General features: G+C 53.2%; 1 protein-coding gene and 1 long non-coding RNA gene across 5 annotated transcripts in view; one reads left to right on the forward strand and one right to left on the reverse strand.

Moving 5' to 3' along the window:
* The window catches only part of LRRN2 (leucine rich repeat neuronal 2), a 60421-nt gene extending 35863 nt beyond the window's left edge, over positions 1 to 24558 (reverse strand). For all 4 annotated transcript variants that reach the window (XM_032466989.1, XM_032466992.1, XM_032466991.1 and 1 more), the window contains exon 1: positions 24207 to 24558. The gene's annotated coding sequence lies outside the window, so the exon portion shown is untranslated. The remainder of the gene's footprint in view (positions 1 to 24206) is intronic.
* Positions 15122 to 25562, forward strand: LOC116659397. The gene is made up of 3 exons (XR_004314769.1): positions 15122 to 15204; positions 21811 to 21817; positions 25553 to 25562. It is a non-coding gene; the product is annotated as an uncharacterized LOC116659397 (long non-coding RNA).
* Positions 25563 to 26280: the final 718 nt, after the last annotated feature.

A 26280-nucleotide genomic window follows, 5' to 3' on the forward strand; every position in this document is an offset into this window, starting at 1 on the left:
CACTTCTCTCTTTCAGCAGCTCCTCCCTTCTACAAATGTGTCTTCTTGCCTGTTCTGTCACTGTCACCATCATCTCACTTTCTCTTTTCTTCCCTGGGCCAGGAGCCCCTTGAGGGCAGGTCTTCTCCTTCTTTACAGTCTGAACACCTAGCATGGGACCTGGCATGTAGTAGATGCTCAAAATATGTATACATATTTTTTCTTTTTAGAATGACAGAATCCTCTTTCTGTGTTGCCCTGTATCCGTATCTGCTTTGGGTCCTGTGCCCGTACCCCCGACCCCACACCCTTGCTGGCTTCCACTCAAAGCCTCGGCCGCTCCTCTTCCTGGCTGGGTGCGAAGGAGCTAGTGGTCCCCGGCACCGGGAAAGCCCTGTTGACCTCAGCTGCAGGGAAAGGCCTGAACAGGCTGCACAGCTCAGCACGTCAGGACTGATACCTACTGATGAGAGGTAGGCTTGTTCTGTGCAATTTCCATCTCATTTGTCTTTTCATTTGTAGCTTAAATTGGCCAATTTTGTCTGGAATGTGCCTGGACTCTAGCAATCCACACACAACAAATGCGTGTCCCCAGCAGCTGTGACAGAGAGACTGGCAGGGGGACAAGCCCTGGTCTTTGACTGCAGCTCAGTGATGGGCCCCGAGCCTCCTGCAGCACTAAGGCTTGAAGGATGGCGACTAAACGCGATTCCTCCAAGGCCTAAGGAGGGGAGGGCAGGGAAGAGACTGCAATGAGCAGAGTTAGGGTTAGGCCCTGGAAAAATCCGTTTTCTTTTTTCCCTTTTTTATTGGGTCGTATCTACCAACCTATCTTGAGAGATTCGCTAAAGTGCAGGGAATGGAGGATAAATTGTTGGGGCCTTTAAAAGTAGTCAGCGTTGACATAGTGTTGAGGGAAAAAAGCTGAATAGTCTCATGAAATTCAAAAATCGCCTAACTCATGTATGTTGCTAGAACTCTGAACAGTGCCACTGAGTGTCGGAACCACGAGGGAGCCTTCCTGGGGGGCAGGAAGCGTTCTGCGTCTTGATCTGGGCTGTGGCAACACGGGGGGGATGGTATACCCTGCGGACAGATTCGCCAAGTTGCCTGCTTAGGATCTGTGCGCGTCACTGTGTGAGTTCTGCATCAATACAAACGAGGAAAAGAAAGTCACACCAATGGTTTTCCAACTTAACTGTGCATTCGAATCACATGGGAGTGCATTTAAAAATGCAGATTTCTGGACACCCTGGAACTATTGAGTTGGTCTGGAGTGCCAGTCTGGGCATCTGCATTGTTAACAACCCCCTGCTCCCCCCAAGAGTGATTTTGAGACAGTGGTCCACGGATCAAACAAGACCACATGGGGCTTGGAGGTCTGTCCTGTCTAACGGCCTAGGTGCCATCCTGCTGGGAGCCACAGTGGGCAGCTAGGGGGTTAAGGGCTCCCAGACACCCTTGGCAGAAAGGGTCCGGGGCTGGCCATACTGCAGCATTGAGGAAGCACTGTGGTCAGATAGACGTGGCAGTGGGGAGTGAGAGGCAGCTCTCTGGCCTAACAAAAATCAGGACAGGGAGTGGGCCCCTCATCAGGGAAGAGAATTACCCTGAGCAAGGAATCCTCTCCAGCACTCCTGTCCCCAGGGACCCTGCCCCAGGACGGCCAGGAGAACGTCGAGCAGATGTGGTGGCTGGGGAAGGCTGGTCCCCAGCAGAGGTGGAGTTCCGCAGAATGGCCTAATGACCCCACAGGGACGAGACTGTGTTTGATCAGTTGTGCATTCCTCAGCAAGCGCCTGTCCTTGGACAGGAAGAAGGAACCCAAGACTGAGACACGGGGCTAAAGAGGAGACCCTGGGGCGAATGGAGACAATGCGGCATTTACACGGATGAGTGTCTGGAAATGGCAAATTATGTTTTTTGAGCTGCCCTTGACTTGGAGGCCTGGGAGGGGAGTCAGATATGGTGCTTGAGAAAAGGGAAAGGAGCAACATTTGGGAAGCATTCACCATATGCCAGACCTTATCGAAACACCATGTCATCTGATCCTCACCGTAATTCTGACGTGACTTACATCTGTTTTAATAGATGATGAAACTAAGACCAAGAGACATTCACCAGCTTGTCCACAGCCACAAACTCACGAACAGCTGGAATTTGAACTCGGGTCCGTGTGACTCAAACCGCTGCAGTCTTTCTGTATTTCCTGCTATCTCTCCCTCTCAACCTCAAACCGCTATCAGACATTTAGGAATTTGCAGAATGCTTTCTCAGACATTATCTTACTTGATTTTCATGAACACTTTGTGTCACACAGGTATAAGTCCCATTTTTTGGATGAAAAATTGAAATTCAGGCAAAGGCTAACCTGCCCGAGATCAAACAGCTGGTAAGTAGCTGGGAACTGGGCCTTAAGGCACAGGCCAGATGGCTCTAAATTTGCCACAATCCCTTGTCCGGACACTGAGAAACACAGTCCAGCCTGGTCATGTCTCAGAGAATCTGGAGACACCACGGCTTAGAGCACAGCTTGGTTTCATGATGACTGGTTTTGCTAAACCCCTTTAGGGACTGAGATGGAAAAATGACCTCAGCAGGGATATGGAGGTCCAAAGAGCTCTGGTGAGTCGCTCCAGACTACACTGGACATTGACGCTGGAGCTGAGACAGAGCCCATGTTTCTCGAATGGGTCACTTCCCAAGGCCTTTTGGGATATTCCTTCAACCTCATTCATATTCTTTGCCTCAGGGGCTCTCCCCTCCATCCTTCACTTGGACTGATGCCAACGGTGCAAAAGAAGCTTTAACCAACACTGGGGTTGGATGGGAGGGCAGGACAGAAGCCCTGGGAGCCTTCAGAGTTCCTCTGGCAAAAAACATCTAGAGGCCTCAGCTCACGGACCTGGGGCACGTCAGCAAGGAACAGGTGGGAACAGGGATGTGTCATCCTGGACACCTGCCCTGACTCCACCCACAAGGGCTTTTCCCAAGACTTCGCCCTTGGTTAACTTGGCCATCAGGGGTCAACACACTACAAGAGAGGAATGCTGTATTTGGGGGTGACCTGCCAGTATCTGGACTGCTCTGATGTGCCAAGTCTTCGTACAGGGACAGCCATCATAGACCCTCTGTTCTGCCTGTGTGTGCACTCGGGGATTATTCACTTGGTGGCTTCTCCCCAGCAAACATTCTTTGTCCATCCTGGTTTCTCCTCACTGCCTACGCTACTCTGGGAAATGCAACCAGCGCTCTCCAAATCAGATCTAGTTAGAACAGCAAATCAGGGCACTCAAGTCATCACAGCGCACTCCAAGCACGAGTGGAAACGCTGTTTGGATTCTCCTGCAAGGTGCTTGTTGTGACTGTTGTGTTTCCTTAGATTATCCACTCCCTGCTTCCCGCCTTCCATCACCCCCCTAACGGAGAGGCGGGGCGCAGTCCCCCACAGGCTGGCATTCATCTTCCCAGTCTGACCCTCTCGCAGGCTATTAAGCTGCTGTTGCAAGATTGAGCAGGGCAGAAAAATGAGAACAGTGCACAGAGAGCAGTGAGGGCAAATGGGGCTCTTTTAGAACAGGATCCATTGTAAGTCAGGCCAAGAAGAAACAGCCTCAAGCTCTGAGAAGTGGGGACCTCCCCAGACAAAAAGGCCAGGTGAAAGCGAGAGGAAGAGGCCAGGCTGGGAGGGTCTCTAGAAGGCTGGGCCTCCTAGGAGCGGAGGCCCCAGGAAGTGAGGCAAAGGTACCTGCGGTCAGTGCCGCCCCTGTCTCAGTGGAAAGATGAACAATTCTCCCTGCCCCTGCCCGCTGCTCTCCTCCCAAACCACTTGCAGGAAGGAACTACGGAAGCCAACGGTCCAACCACACGACAGCTGCATGATTCCAGTCTCACCAGGCCCTCTCTGCTGCAATCCTTTGATTCGGTCTCTCACTGCCGCCCTGGCACACTCTGCAGAGCCCTCTTCTAGGTCTGCTGCTCATTGTGCTCCTGTCTTCCGGACAGGTGACCTTGCCAACTGGCGGGCTGATGGATGGGCAGGCCTGACCTCTGCTGCCCTTCAGCACTGTGCCTCCTTTCCCACACTTCTGCCCAGCTGCCCATTCTCGCTTCCTTCCCTCTGGCTTAAGGAAAGGGTTTTCTCCTTCTAAAAACCAGCTTCATGGTGGGGGAGGGTCTAGCTCAGTGGTAGAGTGCATGCTTAGCATGCACGAGGTCCTGGGTTCAATCCTCAGTACTACCATTAAAATCAGTAAGTAAATAAACCGAATTACCCTGCACCAAAATAAATAAAATAAAATATTTTTAAAAACAATAAAAATCAATCTCATCCCTTCCCACCTCCTCAGGAAACAGTCCTCGCTCACCCTCTCTCCACCTTTAAAATCAACAGTGAAAATGCCGCTTTTTTCTGGTCTTCCCCCCGAACACAGGCCCTTCTTGCTTAGATGCCTGTGGGTTGCTTTTCAATCTCATAGCATTTTCTCAGCTTTCAACCCCCAGGAGCTCTTGACGGAATCATCCAGCAGTGCTAGTAGCCCTTCCTTCTTGGAACTCTGTCTGTATTCTGCGCTCGCCCTCCCTCTGGGACCAGCCTCTCCTGCAGGCCCAACGCCCCTTCTTCCCCGGCTGCCTCCCCTCCGTCCTCCTGTGCTCTCTGGTCACACTGGCAGTGCCACCCCAGTGACCATCCACTGCTGTCATCTTTTCTCTCCATTCAGTTCCCTCAGCTACCAAACTTCAGCTCGAGTCCTTGGAACACTGGTCCCAAGCTTCATGTGTTCTTATGCTACAATAATTGGAATGTAAAATATAACAGTGGTTAATTTCTTCATTGTAGATAGAATGTTATGATGATGATAAACACTCTTGTTTAATGCTTATTGTCTGGAAGTCTGACTGGCAAAGACATGACAAATAAATGCAAAAAAGAAATCAGGAAATAAACAAAAAACCACGGGTCCTAAATCAGACATGCCACATCTTCTGCCCCAGTATTGCCACCTCCTAGCAAGCCCATCGTCCCCACAGTCCATTCCACCTCCCCGAGCATCACTCCACTCCCTTCAGGGAGATGAGTCAACTCTTCCTTGGAAGTGCCTCTGACGACAGGGTGCTCGTGTACTCCCAGGGGTCTGAGGACACAGTCCCAAAAGGCCTGCAGGAAGGGTAAAAATTACTTTGAAGTCTTGTTTTAAACCTCTGTGAACTTCTTACCAGATCTGTATTTGCTTTCCCCTGTTTCCTCCCTGAGTCTCTGAGTCAAGGCGGTCCCGCCCCCGAAAGGCACGTCCCAGGCCTGTTTATCAGCAGCCAGCCAGTCGCACCTCCTCGGGGACACCTTCTCCCATTAACATGGTCTCTCTTTTCCACCAGCTATCGCTGGCTTTAGGGCCCGTGCCATTTAGTTTGGCCTTTGATTATTCTTACTTGCTTTGAGGCCAGGTCAACACCATTAGCCGTCCCTGGAGGGCGGGGCCTGCAGGCTCACCCCTTTTGTCTGTCTCTCTGACACACGGCCCTTGGTAAGGCCTTGGCTGGACTAAAATCACAGGTTCCCTCCGAGGCCATGGGACATGTTTCCAAACTTTCTCCGTCGAAGTCCCACCCTGGAGACCCCACCTATCCCCACCATGTCCCAGGGGGCTGGGGTTGGCTCTCTTGTCACCTCACCTCTCCAAACAGCCGGATGGCAGAGATGCTTAAGCAAGCCGGTCCCCTGAGCCTTGGGCCCGGGTCGTGACTAGTCCAGCCCACAGTGCCTTTCCAATCATTTAACCACATTTAGGCTCCACACCTGAGGCTTCCAACTGCTCCACAAATCCTCCTTAATTAAACCTCCGGAGGCCCCTGCCGAGTGGCAATAACTCGGCTCCTCTCCTACAGGCAAAGATGCCCCGATGGACTTCTCAGCTTAGGGTGGGCCCTGGCCGGACCCACCCATTGTCTGTGCAGCCTGCACCAGCACAGCCTGACGGGAAGCAACTGAGAGGGCGGTGGTGACAAGAAGCAGGAGCTGGAAGGGTTTCTCTGCACGGTGTTAAAATGTACAAACTGCAAATTAGATGCAAAATACCACGCCAATAAGGCGTATATTAATTTGGAACCAATAGCTTTGGGCATTTTAGGTAATAAAATGCCAGCCCTGTATGTGATCATATTTACTGCCCCAATTTCCTTTTCTGATATTCCAAGTAAAACTGAAAGTGCGGTCATGTAAGGTACTGAGAGGAATGTATTTCTGTCTGGTGAATGTCAAGGCACAGGGGTAAGTTAGACGTTACCGCTACCTATGTAAACACAGACGCTATTTCATCCACATCCCCACTGGCAAGCACTCCTGAGCACCTACTCTGGGTAAAACACCAGGCTGGGCACTAGGAGAAGAGCATGAAGTGCCCTCATTCAGTTGAGTTCAGTTCAATACACATCTATTAGGTGCCTATTACTCAACATTTATTAAATGCCACTTACTAGCTGAGTGACCCTGGGCACGTTAGTTCTCTCACTTGAAAACGGGGTAATGCAAATGTACTTCAGTGGGTGAGCGGCTACCCTGCGGCACATCCCAATCACAGGACACTATTCAGCAACAAAGGGGAACAAACTATTGATTTAGGGGAGTAATTTGGATGAACCTCGAGAAAACTATGCTGATGAAAAAGAAGGCAATAGCAAAAGATTATAGACTGTATGATTCTGTTTATATAACATTTGTTTGTTCAAATAACATTTGTTATTTGAAATAACATCATAGACGACTGAAACATTACACCGTACACCGGAAACCGACATTGTAACTGACTATACTTCAATTAAAAAAAAAAAATCACAGATACAGAGGACACATTAGTGGTTGCCAGGGGTCAGGGATGAGGGTGTGTGGCTATGAAGGTTAGTGCCAGGGACCTTGTGATGGTGCAGTGAGGTATCTTGATTGTGGTGGTGGTGGTTACGGAAAGCTACCCACACACACATGAAATGTGGATAAGCGCTATGAATTTTACCAACGTCGGTTTCCTGGTTTTGATACTGCACTACAGCTATGTAAGACGTCAGCGCTGGGGGAGGCTGGATGAGGGGTACTCCGGACTTCCCTGCACATTTCTTTGCACTTCCAGGGAATCTATACTTATTTAAAAAGAAAAAGGTTTTCTAAAAATAGGGTATAGTACCTACAGGGTAAGGTTATTTTTAAGATTTGATGAGTTAATATAAAGCACTTAACAGAGCACCTAGCACACAGCAAGACTTTGTCATGTGTCGTTGCTATTGTTACTGCTACGTGCCAGGCGCTGGGAGCACCAACACGCGTAAGTTGCAGTCTCTGTCTTTAAGGAGATTTCAGTCCAGCAGAAGAGGAAGACGCAGCAATGAGATTTTCAATAGGATGCGCTGAGTGCGCTCGGTACATGGGAGGTCTCGGGGCTTTGGGGAAGGTTTCCTAGGAAAGATGTCACGACAGCTGAGGACTGAAGCATGAGAAGAGACAGCCAGGTGAGGAGCATGTGAAGGGCACCCCAGCGAAGGCACAGATGAGCAAAGCTTGCAGGTGTGGAGAGCATGGGAAGGGCCAGGAACCAGGGGCAGCTGGTTTCAGTTCCGCATTTAGGAGGCAGAGAGTGGCAGGGAAGAGGCTGGCATGTATGCCTCAAGAACCCAGGCATCATCCCCCAGGAGGCAGGCATGAGGGGCCACTGTCCCACATGGGCCTCAGCCACCCCGGTTCTTTACTCTGGGTTTTCCAGGCAGCCCTGCTCCTGGGACTCAGCCTGATCAGTCACTCTGTCCTGGCACAGAGTGAGGGACCACGAGTATGAGAAAAGTGGGAGGCCTAGCGCAGGCTCGGCAAAGCCCACTTGGATTGGCCTTAACCACACAAAGGGTAAATCTACCGCAAACTGCCCATCACATTCTAGACCCACTTCCTCGTTCCCACCCCATGAGGGTTTCTTTGTTTTTGGTACCAGTCCTCCTTCCACTACTGTGGGTGATCCTGAACCTGCAGCGGCCTCTCTCCTACAGGAACGTACCTGCAGCCGTGCAGACAGCACAGCAGTGGGGCCACAGGCTCCAGGCTCGAGTCTAAGTCTTCGTCGGTCAGCCCCTTGACTCTGAGCAAGTTGCTAACCCTTTCTGGGCAGTAGTTTACCCCTGTGGTGAAACAAGTGATCATAACACACACCCCAGCTTCCTCGCAGGGGTGGCTCAAAGGGACGTAAAAAAAATCAGAACATCATAATTGTATGTGGAAAAGCTTTGTAGACTGTAAACAACTGTTCAGATGTGAAAGATTGTTATTGTTCCTGAAAGAACTATTGGTGAAGAGGAGTCTACATCTCTGGTTGGGAAATCAGAGTAAATCTCCTTTGAATCTAGGCGAAGTCTTTAGCGGGGGAAGGACAGTGATGGGAAAGGAAAGGGGAGAGGAGCAGGGGCCCTGTTTCTTTCTATGGCAGAACACGAGCAAGGCAGTGGCCATCTGGTCTACCGAGGCCACCCTCTCGGTAGCTTTCCCCTCCAGCTTTTTTTCATGCGATCCTTTCTGTATTTAAAGACCTTTCACTAATTAATTCACTCCCCAAGTATTTTTTGAATGCCTGCTCTGTGCCAGGTACCACTGTTACAATGATGAACTAAACAGACAGGGTCTCTGCCCTCATGGGTCATAGTCTAGGGGCAGAGCCAGACATTTATCTAATAAGCACACAATTATATAATCAGAGACCACGATGTGTGTTATGAAGGAAGCATCTAGGATGTTATAAGTGTTTAACGGAGGCCTGATCAAATTCTGGAGGTACCCTGGGGAAGCTTTTTTAAGGAAGGGTTATTTGAGCTGAGATCTGAAAGATAACGAGAATTTAGGGAGAAGTATGGAGTGGGAGGAGTGACTGAGGGCCAGGGAACAGCATGTGAATAAAGATGATGAGGCAAAAAGAAGCTTAGCAGTCAAAGAATGGAAAGAAGCCAATGTGAGCGTGCAGAGCACGAGAGGGTGGAGGAGGGGGCGCTGCGGATCACCGACGAGTTCTGAGAGTATGGGAGACTGTGACCAGATCCAACTTGTGCTCTTAAAAAATCATTCTAGCAGCTATTTGGATTCTGAACAGGCAAGTGTGGATGCAGGCATGCCAGTGCGAAGGTGGTTCCGGTGGCCTAGGTGAGAGGTGAGGGCAGCCTGAAGTAAAGTGGAGACTGTGAAGATGGGGAGGAGTGGACGGATGTGGGTGCCGTTTCAGAGATTAGACAGGACCTGGTGATGGACTGGATATAAGGGAATAATGGGAAGAGCTGACAATGACTCCCAGTTTGAGACTCTGGGTATACAGCACTGCTTTGAGGTGGCACCATTTAAAAACCAGGCAACACTGGAGGGGTGGAGTGGCAGTGGGATTTAGGAGAATCGTGACTCTGCCTTTAGATACACCAAATCTGAGGTTTCTTTTTTTAATTTTCTACTTAAAAAAATTTTTTTTGGAGGGGCAAGGCAGTTAGGGTTATTAATTTATTATTATTATTGTTGTTGTTCTTGTTGCTCTTTAATGGAGGTACTGGGGATTGAATCCAGGGCCTTGTACATGCTAAGCACACACTCTACCACTGAGCTATACCCTCCACCCTGAGTTTGAGGTTTCTTAAGAAATGCAACTCAGTCAATTAGGCAGGTGGACATAAGGCTATGGAACTCAGCTGAAAAGATGCCGGCTAGAGGTGTGCTTCTGGGTGTCACCTGCACGTGGCTGACAGCAGAAGGCTTCTGTGAGATGGGGTAGGGCCAGGTATGCAGTCAGGAGAGCGTACCTTAGACCAGACATAAGGAACAACAACGTTTCAAGGCAGAGAAGGGAAGGATGAGTCAGCAAAGACTTCGGAATAACCAGAAAAGCCAGGAATACGGGGTCAGAGAAGCCAAGGGAAAAGAAAAGTGTCAGAAAGGAATGAAAAATGCTTCTGAGAACTAAAAAAAAAACGTTCCCTGCCTTTAGTGATATGGAAAGCTGTTTCAGTGGAGCGATGGGGGAGGCGGCCAGACTGAAGCGGGGCAGAGGAAGGAGTGGGAGGTGCAGAAATGAAGAGAGAGAGTAGAGCCAACTCTTCCAAGAAACTTGGCTTATAAGGAGGGAAGAGACAAGGTCGTGGCAGGAAGTGGAGCTGGGCCTTGAGGAAGGTTTTTGTTTTTGTTGTCGTTTTTGAAGATGGGAGGACCTTGAGCGTGGCGGGAAGGCTGTTCCCGAGGAGACCAGAGGACAGGGTGTGGAACACCGTGGAGGAAGGGGCTGCACTGGCAGTGCTGCCGCCTCTCTCCAGACAGGGGGGAGGGAGGAGAAGCTGCTGCGGAGGCTCTGAGGGTCTGGTGGGACGAGCTGAGGTGCGCTCCCGGTTCTCCTGTGAAGTAGGGGGTGAGGTCCTTGGCTGAGAGTGAGGATGGAGGTAGAGTTCTGGGGAGGGGAGTGTGGGACAGTCACTGTGGAGAGTCAGGAGACAGCTAACCAGAGGAATGTGGTAGAAACACCAGGCACTTCTGAAGAATAAGCTGGGTTGGTGATGGTGAATTTGGGGAGGTGATACCAATCTGCCTCATTTTGTGTCTTTTTCGAGCAGATCTGTGATCTGGCTGCAGGCAGAAAGCAGTAGACAGAGTGATTAATGCAGAACTGGGATTTTGCCAGACTGGGGCAATAAAAAGACAGAGGGTCAGGAGAGTTTAGGATATTGGCAGGAGAGTTCTCAAAGTGATAGAATGTGGGATCTATCTGGACTCAGAGAAGGGAAGGCCGAGGAGGGTAACAGGTGGCAAGAAAGTAGAGGAACCAACAGACCAAAGGTCCCAATGAGGACTGAAGAGTGGCTGTGTGGGAGTCTGAGACAACAAGCTGGGGACGAGGAGGTGGCGTGACCAGCAGGCAGGGCGCTCCATTAAGTGATTTTCAGGTGATGTCAAGATCAAGGTGTGCCCTTGGGAGTGAGTGGCTGAGGTGGGGAAGCCATGGGTCTAGGGGTAGAATCCAGTCACTGGTCTCACCCAAGGTAATGGATGGACTTGGAAAGACGAGGATGTCTACGGGAAGATGCCGAAGGCTTCACGGAACAAAAGGGTGGTTGGTGATGACACAGGGGAGGGGAAGATGCAGCCTGATTTTATGAGATTTGGGGAGTCATGATCTCTTAGAGAAATTATGCTCCCTTGCACCTGAAGTACGTTCTCCAGAGTGAAAGGTCAGGAAAGAAAGTGGAAGGATCTTGAGGAGAGGTAACAGATACAGCACAGGGTCAGAAGTTAGGAGATTTTATATCTAGTCCTGATGACACTTACATGCTGTGTGACCTTGGGCAAGTCCTTGCCCTTCCCTGGGCCTCAGATTTCGCATCAATAAAAACGGTTGGGGGAACTGGCTAAGCTAGAGCTCCCTCACCAATGTCAGGGAGCCAAAGATAGGTTAGGGGTGTGCTGAGACACTGATCCCCTTAGCCCTCGGGTCAGTCCGAGTCTGAGCCACTGTGGTCATGTCTGTGTGCTGTACTGTGAACGAGAGGGTGGAGAGGTGTGGGCCAGACACTCTCCAGGGCTCCAGCCGTCTCTGACATTCTCTTTGCGCATCTCTGGTGCTCCATCTTGGACGAGGCTGCAGGGAGGCTGACAGAAGAAGAGACAGACTCTTGCTGCAGGCAGAAGTCCATCTGCTGGCAGAGATGGGAGCCAAGCTCCCAGCTCCCCCTTGCGCTCCTTGCCTCCCTCCCAGCACCAGCTGAGCGAGCTGTGATCTGCTCAGATGCCCAGGTGAGGGCAGGTGCACCTGCTCCTCTCCCGTCTGCTGGTTGGGTGGTGGCCGGTGGCCCCCTCAAGCCTCAGCAGCAGCTTATGGAAGTGGAGGAGCAAGCTCCCACTGGCTCCTTCATCTGTTTTCCAGTTCTAAAAACAGACTCACCATTTCTGAGGAGCCAGGCAGAACGTCTCACTGCACATGACCCGGACAGAGCCTTCATAATGCAGACTTTTCTCTTGAGGCCAGCCACTTCTCAGAAATCCATGGAAGATCTCTACGTGGGTGACCTTGGGCCACCTTCTCTCTGCTCCTAGCCCTCCTTGGCCTCCCCCTCCATCTGCTGGCGAATGCTCTGTGCTTGGAGAATGCACAGGCAACCTAACTGCACCTGAATCGTGAAATATTAGGAAAGACCCAGCACCTGGCCCAGTACTTTATACACAGTAGATGCTCAGTAAATATTTACTGAGTAAATGAAGACTACTCTCAAATATTTTAAAAAGAAAACCGTACCAAGCCCACCAGAATTTTTTAAATTATTGATCACTTTGCTCCTATCTATTTGAGTAGATAGAAGATAAGTTTTTTAATTCTTTAATATTTATTGGTGCCTACTATGTGCCAAGTATTGAAGTCTGAGCTGGTTTCATTTTCACAACCCTGGGAAATGGGTATGTTAACCCCATTTTACAGATAAGCAAACTGAGGCTTGAAACAAAGGGAGGTTAAGACATGTCCAAAGTTATAGAGCTGGTAGACAATGAGTGGCTCCAGGATTCTAACCCAGAGGTATCCAACTTTAAAGATGGAGCTCTTTTCAGCATACCAGACTGCTTCTTCCAATCACAGATACAGAGGCCGGAAAGGAGACAGGAGCAAAGGGGGAGGCAGGGAAGTGTGCGGAAAGACTGCGGGCACAGTCGGCGGCTCCCCGCTGCCTTGCCCTGGGGAAGCAGTTTTGAGGTTGGGTAAGCTTTGCAGAGGGGAAGTGGAGAGGGTCAGGCCCTCGCTCATCTCTCCCCCTTTGATTGCTTGGCTGGTTCACCCACTGCCTATGCAATCTGGCATTTCATTCAGTGCTGCCTGGCTGGGTTCTCTGAGTGTGTGAGAGGCCAAGAAGCTGCAAGGGCCTGTCCTGTGGATACGCCACCCCTTGCTCCCTCCCCACAAGGGAGAGCGACTACCGGGCCCAGGGAGCAGGCAGGAGAGTGTCAGAAAACACTAGTGGTGACCTGCATGGATGAACATGGCTGTCAGCCCCTCACTCCTGCTGGTCGCTGCTTGACAGGTAAGCAGCTGTGCTCTACATCTGTCTGTCCATCTGTCACCATCTCAGGGGCCTGGAGAGAGCTGATGCTCCTGAGAGAGGGGAGACCCTGGACCTGAAGCAGCTCCCTTACTCCAGATATTAATCAGCAGGGAACAGGAAGGGAGGGGTGGGAAGAAAGGTGTGCCTCCATCACCATCCCAAACCTGAACCCCCTCCCCACTGCCAAGTCCCCCTTGCAGCCGCCCCTCCCATCACAAGCCCCCTAGCTCTGCTTGCCAAGCTCCGCAAATTACCACACATGCCAATAAGTCATTAGAAACCAGAAGGCAAATGTGGGGTTGCCATGGAGACCGACACCCGGAGCTGGCAGCCCTGGGGGCCGGCCCGTGGCTCAGGTGTGCTGTGGGGGGAGCTGGGAAGGCCAAACCACCTGGCAGAGGGGAGATAAGGCCCTAGCAGGGTGCTGATTTCGGGTGGGGCACCAGGCTCTGTCGCCTCCAACCCCCTCTCCTCAAGGCCCTGTGTGCTGCCAGAGGGCAGGTGCAGCCTGGGCCAGTGGGCCAAGCCCTATCCCTCATAGAGCTGTGTCTCCACCCAGAGGAGGCGACCAAGATAAAGCCACCCAGGGACCAGCACGGAGCCAAGGAAAGCTGACAGCCCTGAGCGACCTGAGCGACCTGAGCGACCTGAGCGACCCGAGCTGCTGGCCTGTGTCTGGAGGAAGAAGCCCCTCAGCGAGGGGCTGAGGGCAGGACCAGCACTCAACCACACTCTCTCCCATCTTCCAGAACTCGTAACTCACTCGTGCTTCTGCCCAGTCCTTAGCATAGCGCCGAGGGTTTTGTGGGCAAAAGCACACATATCCATTTGTCGCAAATAGATGAATGGATGAGAGAATGCAGGCAAGCACCCGAGATTTCTGACAGCAGCAGGCCCTGGACGGAGTCCATCAGCCCAGTGTGACCTCCAACAAAGCCCCTGCTTCTCTGGGCCCTGGTGTCATCATCAGGAAAATAACCAGATTGTGTTTTTGACACAGTGTATATCAAACTGGGCTCTTCAGAGCCTCCAAGTTGTGAAGCAGTTCCTCCGGGGTCAAGGGTCAGGAAGAGGCCAAGTCCGTGGGGCTCTGGTCCACCGGCTTGGCTCCAACCACAGCAGCCTGTGTTAATTTCCTGTTGCTGATGTTAACACATCACTGCAAATTCAGGGACTTAAAGCAACACAAATGTATTATTTACACTTTGAAAGGTCAGAAGTCCAAAATGGGTCTCACTGGGCTAAAGCCAAGGTGTCAGCATGTCTGTGTTCCTCTGTGGAGGCTCCAGGGGGGAGTCTATTCCCCTGCCTTCTCCAGCTTCTAGAGATGCTGCACTCCTTGGCTCACGGCCCCTTCCGCGCTCAACGCCAGCAACAGCCAGTCAAGTCTTTTTTACATCTCCTCACTCTGACACTGACTTCTGCCTCCCTCTTCCACGTTTAAAGGACTCATGATTACATGCCCCCCGCCCTGATAATCTAGGATAATCTCTTTAGTTTCAGCTGACTCGCAACCTTAATTCCCTTTGCCCTGTAACATAGCATATTTACATGTTCTAGGGGTTAGGAGGTGTGCATCCTTGGGAGGTCATTGTTCTGCCTCGCACACATAGAACTTAACCTTGAAAAATGGATCCAGAGATGTTTGAAAGCCACATGACCAGAGGACTCTCAGCTGCCACCAGTTTTAAATGCTATGACCTGGTCTCCTCCTCTTCTCCCTGGGGGATCCTCATAAGGAAACTGAGAGGAACTCAGGGGCCGGCCCATTAAATGTGAATGCTGGCAGCCCTGGGCTGTCCGGGTGGGGCATGCTGAAACGGGGCTCTGTGCCCACCAGAAAAGAGGTCTCCAGAGAGGAAAGCATGAGGGACGTTTCAGGGAATCCACCATCTCAACTCTTTCCCCTCTGCTCCGTCTATATCCACGTACTCAATGACCCTGCAGTTGTCTGTCCTTGTTCTTACTTCCAGGCGGGTCAGATGGAGCCATGTGTGCATGCGTGCCCAGTGATTGCTCCCCTCAGACTGGGTGGCCCCTGAGGCCATGACCTTGTTTCCCTTTGCTCCCTGTTACCCATTCCCATCCCTTGGCACTGCACCTGGTGCAGAAGGTGTCCGGATTTGATAGTCATAAAGTTGAGATGGCGTCCCTTCTTCCCATACTGTGACCTTCAACACTGTCCCCTTCCTAAATTCATCCAGACGAGTCCCCAGATGGTTTGCAATAAACTCTAGAAACAGCGCCCAAGTTCAGGAAGCACAGGCCTCAGCATGCTCCTCTAGCATCTTTCCAGGCCCACAGGGATCAACACTTGCCCCTGGGGGCGATGGTGGCCTCTCACTCCCCTCCCATACGGCACAACTTCTGTTCTTGCCTCTGCAAGATACTCTCTGCCTGCGACCTGGTGGGGCTGAATAACAAAAACTCTTATGAGAGAGGTGCCCTGGGTATTAATCACAGCCCTGGTGTTTTATGATTTTATGCAGATTACTCACCCTCGCTCAGCCTTTCCCCACCTCGGTATAAAGCAACAGCTCGTTCCCATTCCTACTTCTAGAATGTCCCAGGGGATCCCGGGACAGAAATGTGATGCAGTAAGGGAGAGTTATGTTTTTTGGAGGCACAGCCCTGGGGAGGCAGGAGAAAAGGAACTAGCATTTATCGAGCTCCTACTCTGTAGCAGGCACTTTCCACGGATTAGCTCGTTGAACGCTGTGGTTGAGAACCAGGGCTCTGGAGTCCCAAAGCTTTGGGGCTGAATTCTGGCTCCGCCACTCGCTGGCTGTGTGCGGCCTCGGGCAAGTGACTTAATGTTTCCCAGCTTTAGTTTCCTGGACTGAAAAATGGGGGGAAATGACAGCTACTTCACAGTTGTTCTGTGGATGAAGTGAGATAAATGCAGGCAAGCTTTGAGCACTTCATAAGCATTTCAACAACTTAGCCCTTATCCTTAGCAACCCTATGGAGGGGGCACTATTAACTTAGCTTTAGAAATGAGGAAACTGAGGCTCAGAGAAGTTAAGAAAAATGCCCAAGAGCATATGGTTAGGGGAGGGGCTCTAACCGGCCCTGATTCCAGTTCCTCTGGATTCCAGCAAGGTCCTGGCTCAGGCCTGCATCAGTAAGGGGTAACGGGGAGCCCTGGGGGAGGGCTGGTGGCCCTCCTTTCTCGGGCTGCTGAGGGCCCAGGGGAGGGAGAGGAGGCTGCTGAGCAGAATGCTCTGCCCATGGGACTCATGGCTCCTGCCCTTTGGCTGGAGAGAGGGAGGGAGGAGCAGCGTCTGCCTGTGTCTTGGGTGGTGAGGGCACCGCCAGTGGATCCCACTCCACTCCGGGGTGCTCTCTCCCCGCACATCAGAAGGAAGCCCGACCCTAAGCCTCTCTCCAGGGTAAAGACAGATTCACCCCTTATGGGGGATGCAGGCTCCTCTGGGCATGATTTCATCTCCTTTTCGCTATTTGTGACACTAACTGGAATGTTCTAGGAGTAACCTAGCAGACAGGAGCCCAGGCAGCGAGAGGGAGGGAGGAGAGAAGCCGGCTGCTGATGAGGCGGAGAGACGGAGCTCAAGGGAATCCCAGAGAGCTGGGCCCCAGACACTGGGGGCTGCTGGTGAACTGATGGATGGCACCGGGTTATGAGAGAGCAGACCCATGAAAATAACCAGAGAGCTGGAAACAAGACTTTCTCAGAGTAAGAGGGCTTCAAGTGACAGGTCAGCTGGCTCTGCAAAGGAGAGGCCGAGCGCACCGGCTAATGATGCTCCAGAGGGCTGCCACCTGTCCCCTGTGAGAATAAAGGGGACATGAGAAACCCAGATGGGGGGGAAAGGGCTGCCCCAGAGAGGAAGCGGCGGCCCTTGGCAGCTCACATACCAGCTGCCTTACTCCCACTCACCTGCCCTCCTCCTGGTTGGCCCCCTCCCACCCCACAAGCTCCAAGTTCCCCTCCCAAGAATCCTCCCCTCTGCAGATCCAAGCCCCCACCCTGTTTTCTAGGCCCAGATCAGCAGTACCTCCTCGAGGACGTGTTCCCTATATACTCCCACACAGAGCTCACAGTTCTGATAACATTTAGAGTCTAAATCACACAGTTTAGCGCTTGGTTTTAAATACTGTCTGATATTATTCCCTCCTTATTTCTTGTGAGTCTAAGTTCTGCCTTTCCAACTGACTGGTAGGTTTCCTTACCAGTAAAGGCTGTGTCTTCTGCTTTTTTATTCTCCCCCACCCCACCCGCCACTGTCCAGGAGGCAGTGCCCATCACGAAAGGACTTGGTGGGTCAGTACTGATTGACTAAATTAGCTTCAGCGCCTGGAGAACTTCCTGATGAGCCAGCCACCTAGTGAAATGTGGAGATGGATGGCCATGAACCTTCAGCCTTAGGGTTTTAAAAGGTCAGATCTTATCACCCCTGCCCTAAACCCTGCCAAGGCTCCACCTCACTCAGAGAAAACAGCCAACTCCTCACCCCAGCTCCAGGGCTCCCTGAGGTCTGGCCTCCTCCACACCCCTCCAGCCCACCAGGTGCAGTCCCGCCCCTGAGCCCTCGCACCTGCAGTGCCAGGCACATCCTTACCACCCGGTCTCCACGTCATCTTCACTCTTACGTCGCCTCTTCAGCGAGGTCTCCCTGTGCAAAGCTACAAACTCTCCTCTTCCTAACAATACTCTCCTATCCCCCTTCTTGGCTTTATCTTTTTAGCACCTGCCACCTTCTAACATATAGTTGACCCGTGAGCAATGCGGGGGTTCAGAGCACTGATCTCTCTCTGCACAACTGAAAGTGTGCATATAATTTATAGTCAGCCCTCTATATTTGCAGTTCCTCAATATCCAGAGATTCAGCCATCTGCGGATGGCGTCGTGTAGTGCTACAGTATTTACTAATGAAAAAAGTCCACGTGTAAGTGGAGCTGTGCATTTCAAACCTGTGTTGTTCCAGGGCCAACTGTACTGTTGGTTTACTGTTTCCCCAGACAATAAATTTAAAGTATAAACTCCATGAGGGCCGCATCTCTGGTTGCTCACTGCTGTTTACACCCCCAGTGCCTGGCACACATACTCATAAATGCTTGCTGACTAGGGAGACCCAGTCCCACCCTGGGTCTGAGATGGCCGAGGCCCGGCTGAGGATGGGCCTTGGACAGGGAACCTGGTAGGTGCCCCCCTAGGTGTGGGATTCTACCACTCCGCCCCTGGACCAACTCTGGGGAAGCACTTTCTGAGGCTGAAAGGCCTGGAGCTGTGTGTGTGAACCCCAGTGACCTTCATCCCACTGGGAGGTCTGTCCAGAAGCAGAAGGTGAGGGGGTGGGGGTGACCGCCAGGTAAGGTAAAGTGTCAAGTCCATCCCCTCCGCACACACCGCTTTTAAGTTCCTAGTGTGCCCATCAGCGGCCCCTCTGTGGTGGAACCGTCCCCTGGGCATCACCACCCCCGCCCTCCCAGGCCAAAGACAGACACTTCCGTCACCCACCTCAGATGCTCATTTTGAGAACACTTTATAAAGGGACACAGCCTTCCCTGTCTTTCTTCTCTCCTCATCCCTTTCTTCCCCCTTGAAAGGATGCGGTAAGGCAGACCCACTTTTCCTGGGGGACCCATGCTGGCTGCCTAACAATCGCTGTCCCTTCTTCCACGTGTTTGCTCCCAAAGGATCTGCCTTGTGAGATGTACCTGTTCTTCCCAAAACACACGAGACTCCCTTGTTAGAGACACCCTGGTGACAGTGCTAACCCCAAGCCACCCCACCTCCCTCCACCTTGTCTGGGGTCTGTACCCCATCCTCACATCTCCCAAAAGTCACCTTTGCATTAGTTCCCACTACTGTGGCCCTGGGGACTGACTCTCAGGGTCCAGCTTCTCTGAGGCCACTGGCTCCATGTGGCCCCCAGTGCAGCTGGCTGAGACAGGAGGAGACAACATTGGCTCTCCATGAGACAATGGGAGGAGGCAGAGGGCAGACCCTCTCTGAAGGTCCCCAAACAGGGACAGGCAGTGCCTGGCTTGGACAGGACTCGGGGAGCTTCTCACTGTGGGGCGGGGGGAGAATGAGCTGGATGCCCCCAGAGCAACCTCCAGGCACGAGGGCTTCTGGATTCTGGGGGGCATTCAGGAGCAGCCCTTGGGTCAGAGAGAAGGTTAAGTCCTCCCTTGGTCTTTTTCTAGCTACATGTCCTTGAGCAAGTTGCTGAACTTCTCTGAGTCTCGTTTTCCTCACGTTTAAATCAGAGATAACAAGAGGACCCACCCAAAGGGGTATCTTTTAAGGACTTAAGGGGATCATGCAGGTGAAGCCATGGCACAGTGCCTGGCACGCAGTAAGTGCTCAGTAAACGCCAGCTACCAGAATTAGTGCCACTGCAGTGCGCGAGGGGGAGGCCGAGGAACTGTCAGTGCCCCAGGAACCCTCTGCCTGCTCTTCATCTTGATGGAACCCAGTTCAAGTCCATCAAATGCTGAGCAGCGGGGGAGGTGTGGGTGGAAGAAAGGTACAGAGAGGAACCGAATTCTAAATCAAGCCTGGTTCATCTCACCATCTAAAAGGCAGGTCCCTCAGGCCAAGGTGTCTCCAGGGCCCCCAGAAGTGCAAGAAGCCAGAGGACAAGGGCCAGGGCGGCTCTGGCTTTGGAGCAGAGACTGCTTGATGACGGCTTGGGAGGCCATGGTCATGAGACCAATCCCAGCAGGGAGGCACCAGGTCCCCTGCCCAAAGGCCAACTGTTTTAGGCTGGAGAGTGTGAGGATGTTCTGGGCAACCTGTCAGTCCTGCTGGAGGCTCAGCTCCGAGCACTGGAAACAAAGGGGCTGAAGCGGGTTTTGGCCGAAGTGTTGCTGGTACCCACAGAAGGAGGCGCGCTCACAACATGGCCCCTCTCCACGCACGAACGACTCCTGGGCCTCAGGGTTTCCAGGCCACCACCTCTGCCTGGCTGTTTTCAAGCCTTGCCCCAGTATCATGTCCCTGGAGGACCATTTCCTAAGCTGCAGATGGAGACAGTCACCTCTTTATCTGCTTATCCCTGTATTACAGCATTTGTTTCATTATTGTAAGACTGACTCTCTCACTTCATAGTTCCCTTGGATTTTGAACCCATTTTGGGGGGGGGGATAGGTTTATTTATTTTTAATGGAAGTACTGGGGATTGAACCCAGGACCTTGTGCTTGCTAAGCATGCGCTCTGCCGCTGAGCTATAGCCTCCTCCCCTCCTCACTTAACAGTAATGACAATACTACTACTTACGTGGCATTTACTATGCCAGGCGCTGTTCTAAGCTCGGTACATGTATTGACTCATTTAATCATCATAACAACTCTATGAAGTAGGTACTATTATTATCGCATTTATACATGAGGAAATCGAGGCACAGAGAGGTTCGATAACTTGCCCAGTGTCACCCAGCCGTAAGTGGAGGGGCCTGGACACGAGCTCCAGCAGTGGGGCTCCAGCTCTATGCTCTTGCTGTGAATTCCTGGAAGGCAGGGAATCTAATTTGTCTTTGGCCTTGGCCCCAGCACAGGGCTGAGTGCACAGTAGGTGCTTGGGAACGACAGGCTGACCGAGGAAGCAAACGCCTGCATGAGGCTAACCGGGTGAATGTTCCAGCCTCTGAGGTGCAGGACGGAGAGACCAAGGCCCTCTGGGAAGCATCACATAAAGGCACTCTTCTTAGTCGCCCTCCCTTAGCAATCCCCCCGCACGCTGCTGTCTGTTCTGCGAGTTGTGACTTTTCTTGCACGTCTCCTACCTTCTGTTTTTCGTTTCTGTTTATCTTCTGCTTTTGCCTGTTCCTAGGTCACTCTCCCCTTTTCCTGCTCTATCCAGCCTCCACCCACTGTCCTTACCCTTCCCTGTAGTTCTTGCAGGCCTGAAAGCCTCCCATCCTCTGTTCTTTGCCTGGGAGCTTTTCTAGAATCCAGAGTTGCTCAAGGAGGCTGAGAACACCAGTGACATGGACTCATCAGACTGGCCATCCAAGCTCTTACACACTGACCCTGAATGAAAACAGCGATTTCCCATCAACACCACCTGGATGCGGGTGTGTGTGTGTGTGTGTGTCTGCGTGTGTGTGTGTCTGCCTGCAGGGGTGTGTGTGTGTGTGTGTGTGTGTGTGTCTGCCTGCAGGGGTGTGGGTGGGTGTGTGTGTGGGGGTGTGTGGGTGTGTGTGTGTGTGTGACTGCCTGCGTAGAGTTTGTTATAGATCTGTGTGGGATCCAGAAGATCCACTGCCCTCCCTGCCTCCTCTCACAGGGTCCCAACTCCTCCAGGAAGCCTTCCCTGATCCCTTGAGAAAGCTTATTTGTGCAACCATTCAGCAAATCCTTATATATTCTAATATTCTGAGGAGACAAGGCATGCTCCTGAAAAATTCAGTTAAAATGTAATCTTCAAATAACTGTATAAGCTACCAGATGCCACAGATATAGGGGCCAATGTACTGTGATTGCAAATGGAGACCTTTGTGACCTTGGACATATGGTTTATCCTCTCTGGTCCTCAATGTCCTTGGCTATAAAGCATGGGATGATTATCCAGATCTTAGAAGGCTGACAGGAGGAATGAATGAGATAATTTTTGATGACTGGTGCTTAATAGATGCTCAATAATAAATGTTTCTTTCTCCCTTCTACTCAGCCCTCCAGATAAATGGTGAGACACAAGCTGGTCCATCCTTTGAGGTCGGAAATGTCTTAAGGGCAGGATGACCCTGGGTCTGTAAGCTTTGCTGTACCTGGTTTATTGTAAGGAGATGGGTCTGTCATACTAGAGGTCACTCAGTATGAGGGTGACGACAACTCAGTGGGATTGTTCACACCCTTCCCCCGCCCAATCCCGCAACCACTGGATCTTCGAAAGAGCCTGGTAGGCCCAGAACTAATCAGCTGGGCGGTCCAGACACAAGTTCAGTTCTGCCCTGAGATATGGAGGTTTGTTTAATTGCTGTATCCTCAGCTCCTAAAACAGTGCTAAGCACAGAGTAGGTACTCAATAAAGTGTTGAATACATAATTATTTTTAAAAAGCAATAGATTTTCTTTCTCCTTCCAAATGAAAAAAAAAAAAAAAAAGAGGGTGGTTAGGAGGGGCAAATGGCAGGATACAGGAGCCGTGCCAGGGGAATGCAGCTGCCAGGCCCGCCACCCAGGCTCCTCCTCTGCAAAGGGGATGCAGCAGAGCCAACAGTGCATGCGTTCCCACCGTCAGGATGCTCAGGAGCCAGGATGCTCAGGGGCCGAGTGCTCGGCTTGTGGTTGAAGCTGCAGTATACAGAAGAGAAGGGGACAAAGGTGGAGACCTGGAAGGGAGGGAGGGAGAGAGACGAAGAGATGCTTGAGGGGGAAAGAGAGTGAAGAGTGAAGGAGAAAGGAGGAAGCAGAAGCGGGGAGGCAAAAGGAAGAAAGAATGGGTAGTGGGGAGGAACTGTGGAGAGTTACAGAGGAAACCTGCTGTCTCAGCCTGGGTGGAATTCATTTTAGCAGACCTCTGCGTTACCCCTGCCACTCGGTGTCTCCTTCGCGGTGGGCTGTGCAGGGGGAGGGTGCGTATTTCAGGGTGCTTCTAGATGCCAGGTGCCTGCCAGACCCTAGGCAGGTCTCAAACCCTGACGCCTGAGGCCTTCAGTTTTACCCTTTCCAAGTAATGAGGTCTCATCTCAAGTCCAGAGGGACCCCTTCCCCCGAGGCAGGAAGGACAAAAGTGTAAGCCAGCCCAGGAGAAAGAAAGGGGCCTAGAAGGCTCAGACCCCTGGCTGTGCCCTTCTCTTTCTGTCTTCAACCTACAAGGGCACCTGGCCAGCCAGGAAAGTGGGTCAGGCCACCCACATGTGACTTTTTTTCTGATCAGCAGGGCCCAGAGGCAAGGAGGCCTCAGCGCCCTGTACACAGCCCTGCCCACCCCATGCCCAGTGCTCTTTGTTGGAGAGACCATTAAGGAGCAGTGGGAAGGGATCCCCGCCTTCTCATTCAGGAACAGGACATGGGCCAGAGCCCTTCCCAAGCTGGCAGCGAAGGGGGAGCCTGCCATGTGACAGAGTGCATGGAAAGACCCAGATCTCCCCAAAGATAGTGACCAAGCTGGCAGAGGGCCACCTCCACTCCCCTGACCTGGGGAGGCTCTTTTCTCTCCCACCCCACCTCCTGGGGTCTTCAAGTAGAGGGCTTGTCGGGTCCATCTCTGGCAACTGAGCGCTATGCCCGGCCCAGCCTCTCCCGACCCTGCCAGTTGCCCAATTAGAAGCTGCGTTGGCTCCAACAGATGGGAGCTGCGGCAGCCTGAGAACAGAGCACAAAGCCCAGCTGACATTTTCCTTCCTGTTCCTTTGGTGGGGGAGGAAGGACAGGGACAGAGCGGGTGCACAACAACGCCCCCGGCGCCCACCCCCCAGAGTCCAGGTCTCCGGCACCTCTTTAGCTTCTCAGCTCAGCCCCCAAACGAGCTCAGTTCCCCATCACCCGGCGGCTCCTCGCTGGCTGGGCAGCCGGAGCCTGCGCCGCCCTTCGCCCGCAGGACAGACGCACCACCTGTGGCTGGCCAACCCCTCCCGCCTGCGGGGCGCCGCGGTGGGCCCGAGCTGGCCTTCCTTTCGGCTTCCCACTCCCGGAGCCCGCAGGCTGAGCCCGAGGCCGGCCCATCCCCCACCCCAAAGGTCCCATCCCCGGCTGCGGACAGACCCCCTGCCGGCCCGGGAGGAGCCTGGCTCCGGGTTCCGGATACTTCGGACGGACGCCAAGGCCACCCAGTCCCTCCGCACAGACACCCGAGCTGCAAGGAAAGGGGAAGTCCCCCGGCTCTGGAGCGCTTCCCGCCGGCGAGTCCGCCCCTGTCACGCCCTCCCTAACCTCTCTGCCACCTCCCCGACAGCTCCCGGCCCCGCTCTGCCTGCCCAGCAACAGTTTGGGGCGGTTCGTGCCTCTCTGGGTGGGTTCAGGCCCAAACGCCCCCCTCCTCGGGTCCAGCCCGCGCAGGCGGCACCCTTCTTTCCAGTCTCCAGTCCACCTTCCCTCCCCGCCCGCGGCCGCCTCCCCGCCCGAGTCCCCGGCTCCGCTGCGGGCGTCGCGGCGGAAGCGCGCCCCTCCCCCAGCCCCGCCGGGGGCCCGCAGCCCCGCCGCCCGGGGGACCGCCCGGCCGCGGGCCGCACACTCACCCGGGGCGGCCGTCCGCTGCCCGCGCCGCCGCGCGCCGCTCGGCTCCCGCCTGTGCTGGGGCTGTGGGCCGGGTTGGTCCGCGCCGCCCGCGCAGCCCGGGGCCGGGGCCGGGCCGCGGGCGCCTCCCCGCCGCGGACTTTTCCTGGGAGTGGTCCCGGGGCTGAGCCGTGTGAGGGCGACGACGGCAGAAGGACCACCTTCCCACCCGCGCCGCCCCGAGGCTGGCGGCCGAGACCCGGCGCCCTCTCCGCGCGCCGCCCGCGAGCGAGCGCAGCGAGCAGGCCCCCGCCGCGCCCCGCGCCCGCCGCGCGCCCCTCCTCCCGGCTTCTCGCTCGCCTTCCTCGCTCGCAGCTCCGCCGCTCTCCCAACCTCCCCAGCCCACTCCGGTCGCCTCCTCCCCGTCTGCCTGCCACGCCACCCCCCCTCTTCCAGTCCCGCTGCCATTTTAACTCCTGAGTGGCCAGAGGCCCCTCTCCCTAACACACTTCCACACCGGGAGGGAGGGGCTGGGTGGGGCCAGATGCTAAGGCTTGAGTATCTGGGGCCGGTGATGTTCTGTGCCTTTAGCCGCAAGGCTTGGCCGAAGGAAGAAGGGGGCACAGCGCCTGGATCTGAGAGGGGAAGGGAACAGCTCTTCTAATATTGCCTCTTTCTCTCTCGCAAAGGCCAGGAGGACAGAGGGGAAGTCAAGCAGCTTTCAGAGGATGGGTGCAGCTCACAGGCATAGGCTCTTGCTTTGCGTGGTGCTACCCTCCCCCAAGTTAACGGCGGACTTAGGAATGCAGAGAGTGGGTTAGAATTTGTCCACGGGACAGGCACCTTTCATCCTAAAGAATGGAGTGAATTACACCCCACCCCACCCCCCATCACCACCAGTTCTCATTCCCTTCCAGCATTGCCCTTTGACCTGGGCAGCTCTGCCATTCTGGAAGCTCCCATCCTGACCCTTAGCAAAGATGTCAAGGTACATACATAGGTGTTAGGCAGGAACTGGCCCGCCCACTCAAGGGCCTGGCTGTGGGGGCTGTCCCTCCTGCAGGCTGGACGCTGTGAACACTGGGAAAGGAGGGCAGGATGCGGAAGGCGGATGCGGGGCTGCTACCTGGTGGCTTAGAAAGGCTGGGTCACTGTCACTGGTCCGGGCTTAGGAGAGTGGCTCTCCTGCTGGAGCCAACTACTTGAGGCCCAGGCCTTAATGGGGCCTTCAACCTGGACCACTCAGAATGGACTGACAAGCCCAGGTTCATGACAGGTCACACCCCACTGATGGGATCTGACCAGAGCCTGCAGAAGCAACCATACGGGAGTAGGTGGAGTGGAGCCCAAGGAACGGGAGTCCTGCCAGGAAGAGTGTCCCGTCTGCCTTCCTTCATCCAGGAAGGCATCCAGGGATTGAGCTCAGTGCCTCCTGTAAGTTGAGCTCCAGACAGAACAGGAACTGTGGTTTCTGGCTCTGTCTTCTCCAAGGACACAGCCAATGGTAACTCCGTCCTGGAGGCTTTTATCAAATCGGCTTGGAGGTCTGTGTGTTCTCTGTGCACAGAGGGAGTTCTCGCCTTCATATGGTCAATAAGCACATATTAAGTTCCCATTGTACTTCCTAAGCCACTCCCATGCCCCCACCTTCCACCCTTGCTGTGGGGCATAATGGCTTCAAGGAGCTTAGAGGGACAAGTTGGAACTATATGAAACAAATTTTAACATTTCAAGGCAAAGGAAGTGCCATAGAAATACAGAAAGAAAAGGCTGTTATAGGCTAGGGTTATTCATGAAAGGGTTTATGGAGGAGTTGAGCTTCAAGCTGAGCCCAGATGGAGGGATAGGATTTGAACTGGCAGTGAAAAGAGGGACCAGCAAATGCAGGAAAGTGGAAACCAGCAGAGCAGATGGGTTACCTGGAGGGTATGGGGCAATGGAAGGCATCTATAGAGCTACTGTTGGATGCCAAGCCTTTCCACACATCTCTCTCATTTTATCCTCTGAGTTGACTCTTACCCCATTTAACAGAGGAGAATAGAGGCTCAGAGAGTTTAAGATCTACAGGCAGAATTTGAACCCTCTTCTTGGAACCAC

The sequence above is a fragment of the Camelus ferus genome, chromosome 23, assembly GCF_009834535.1.
Source record: "Camelus ferus isolate YT-003-E chromosome 23, BCGSAC_Cfer_1.0, whole genome shotgun sequence".
NCBI lineage: Eukaryota > Metazoa > Chordata > Mammalia > Artiodactyla > Camelidae > Camelus > Camelus ferus.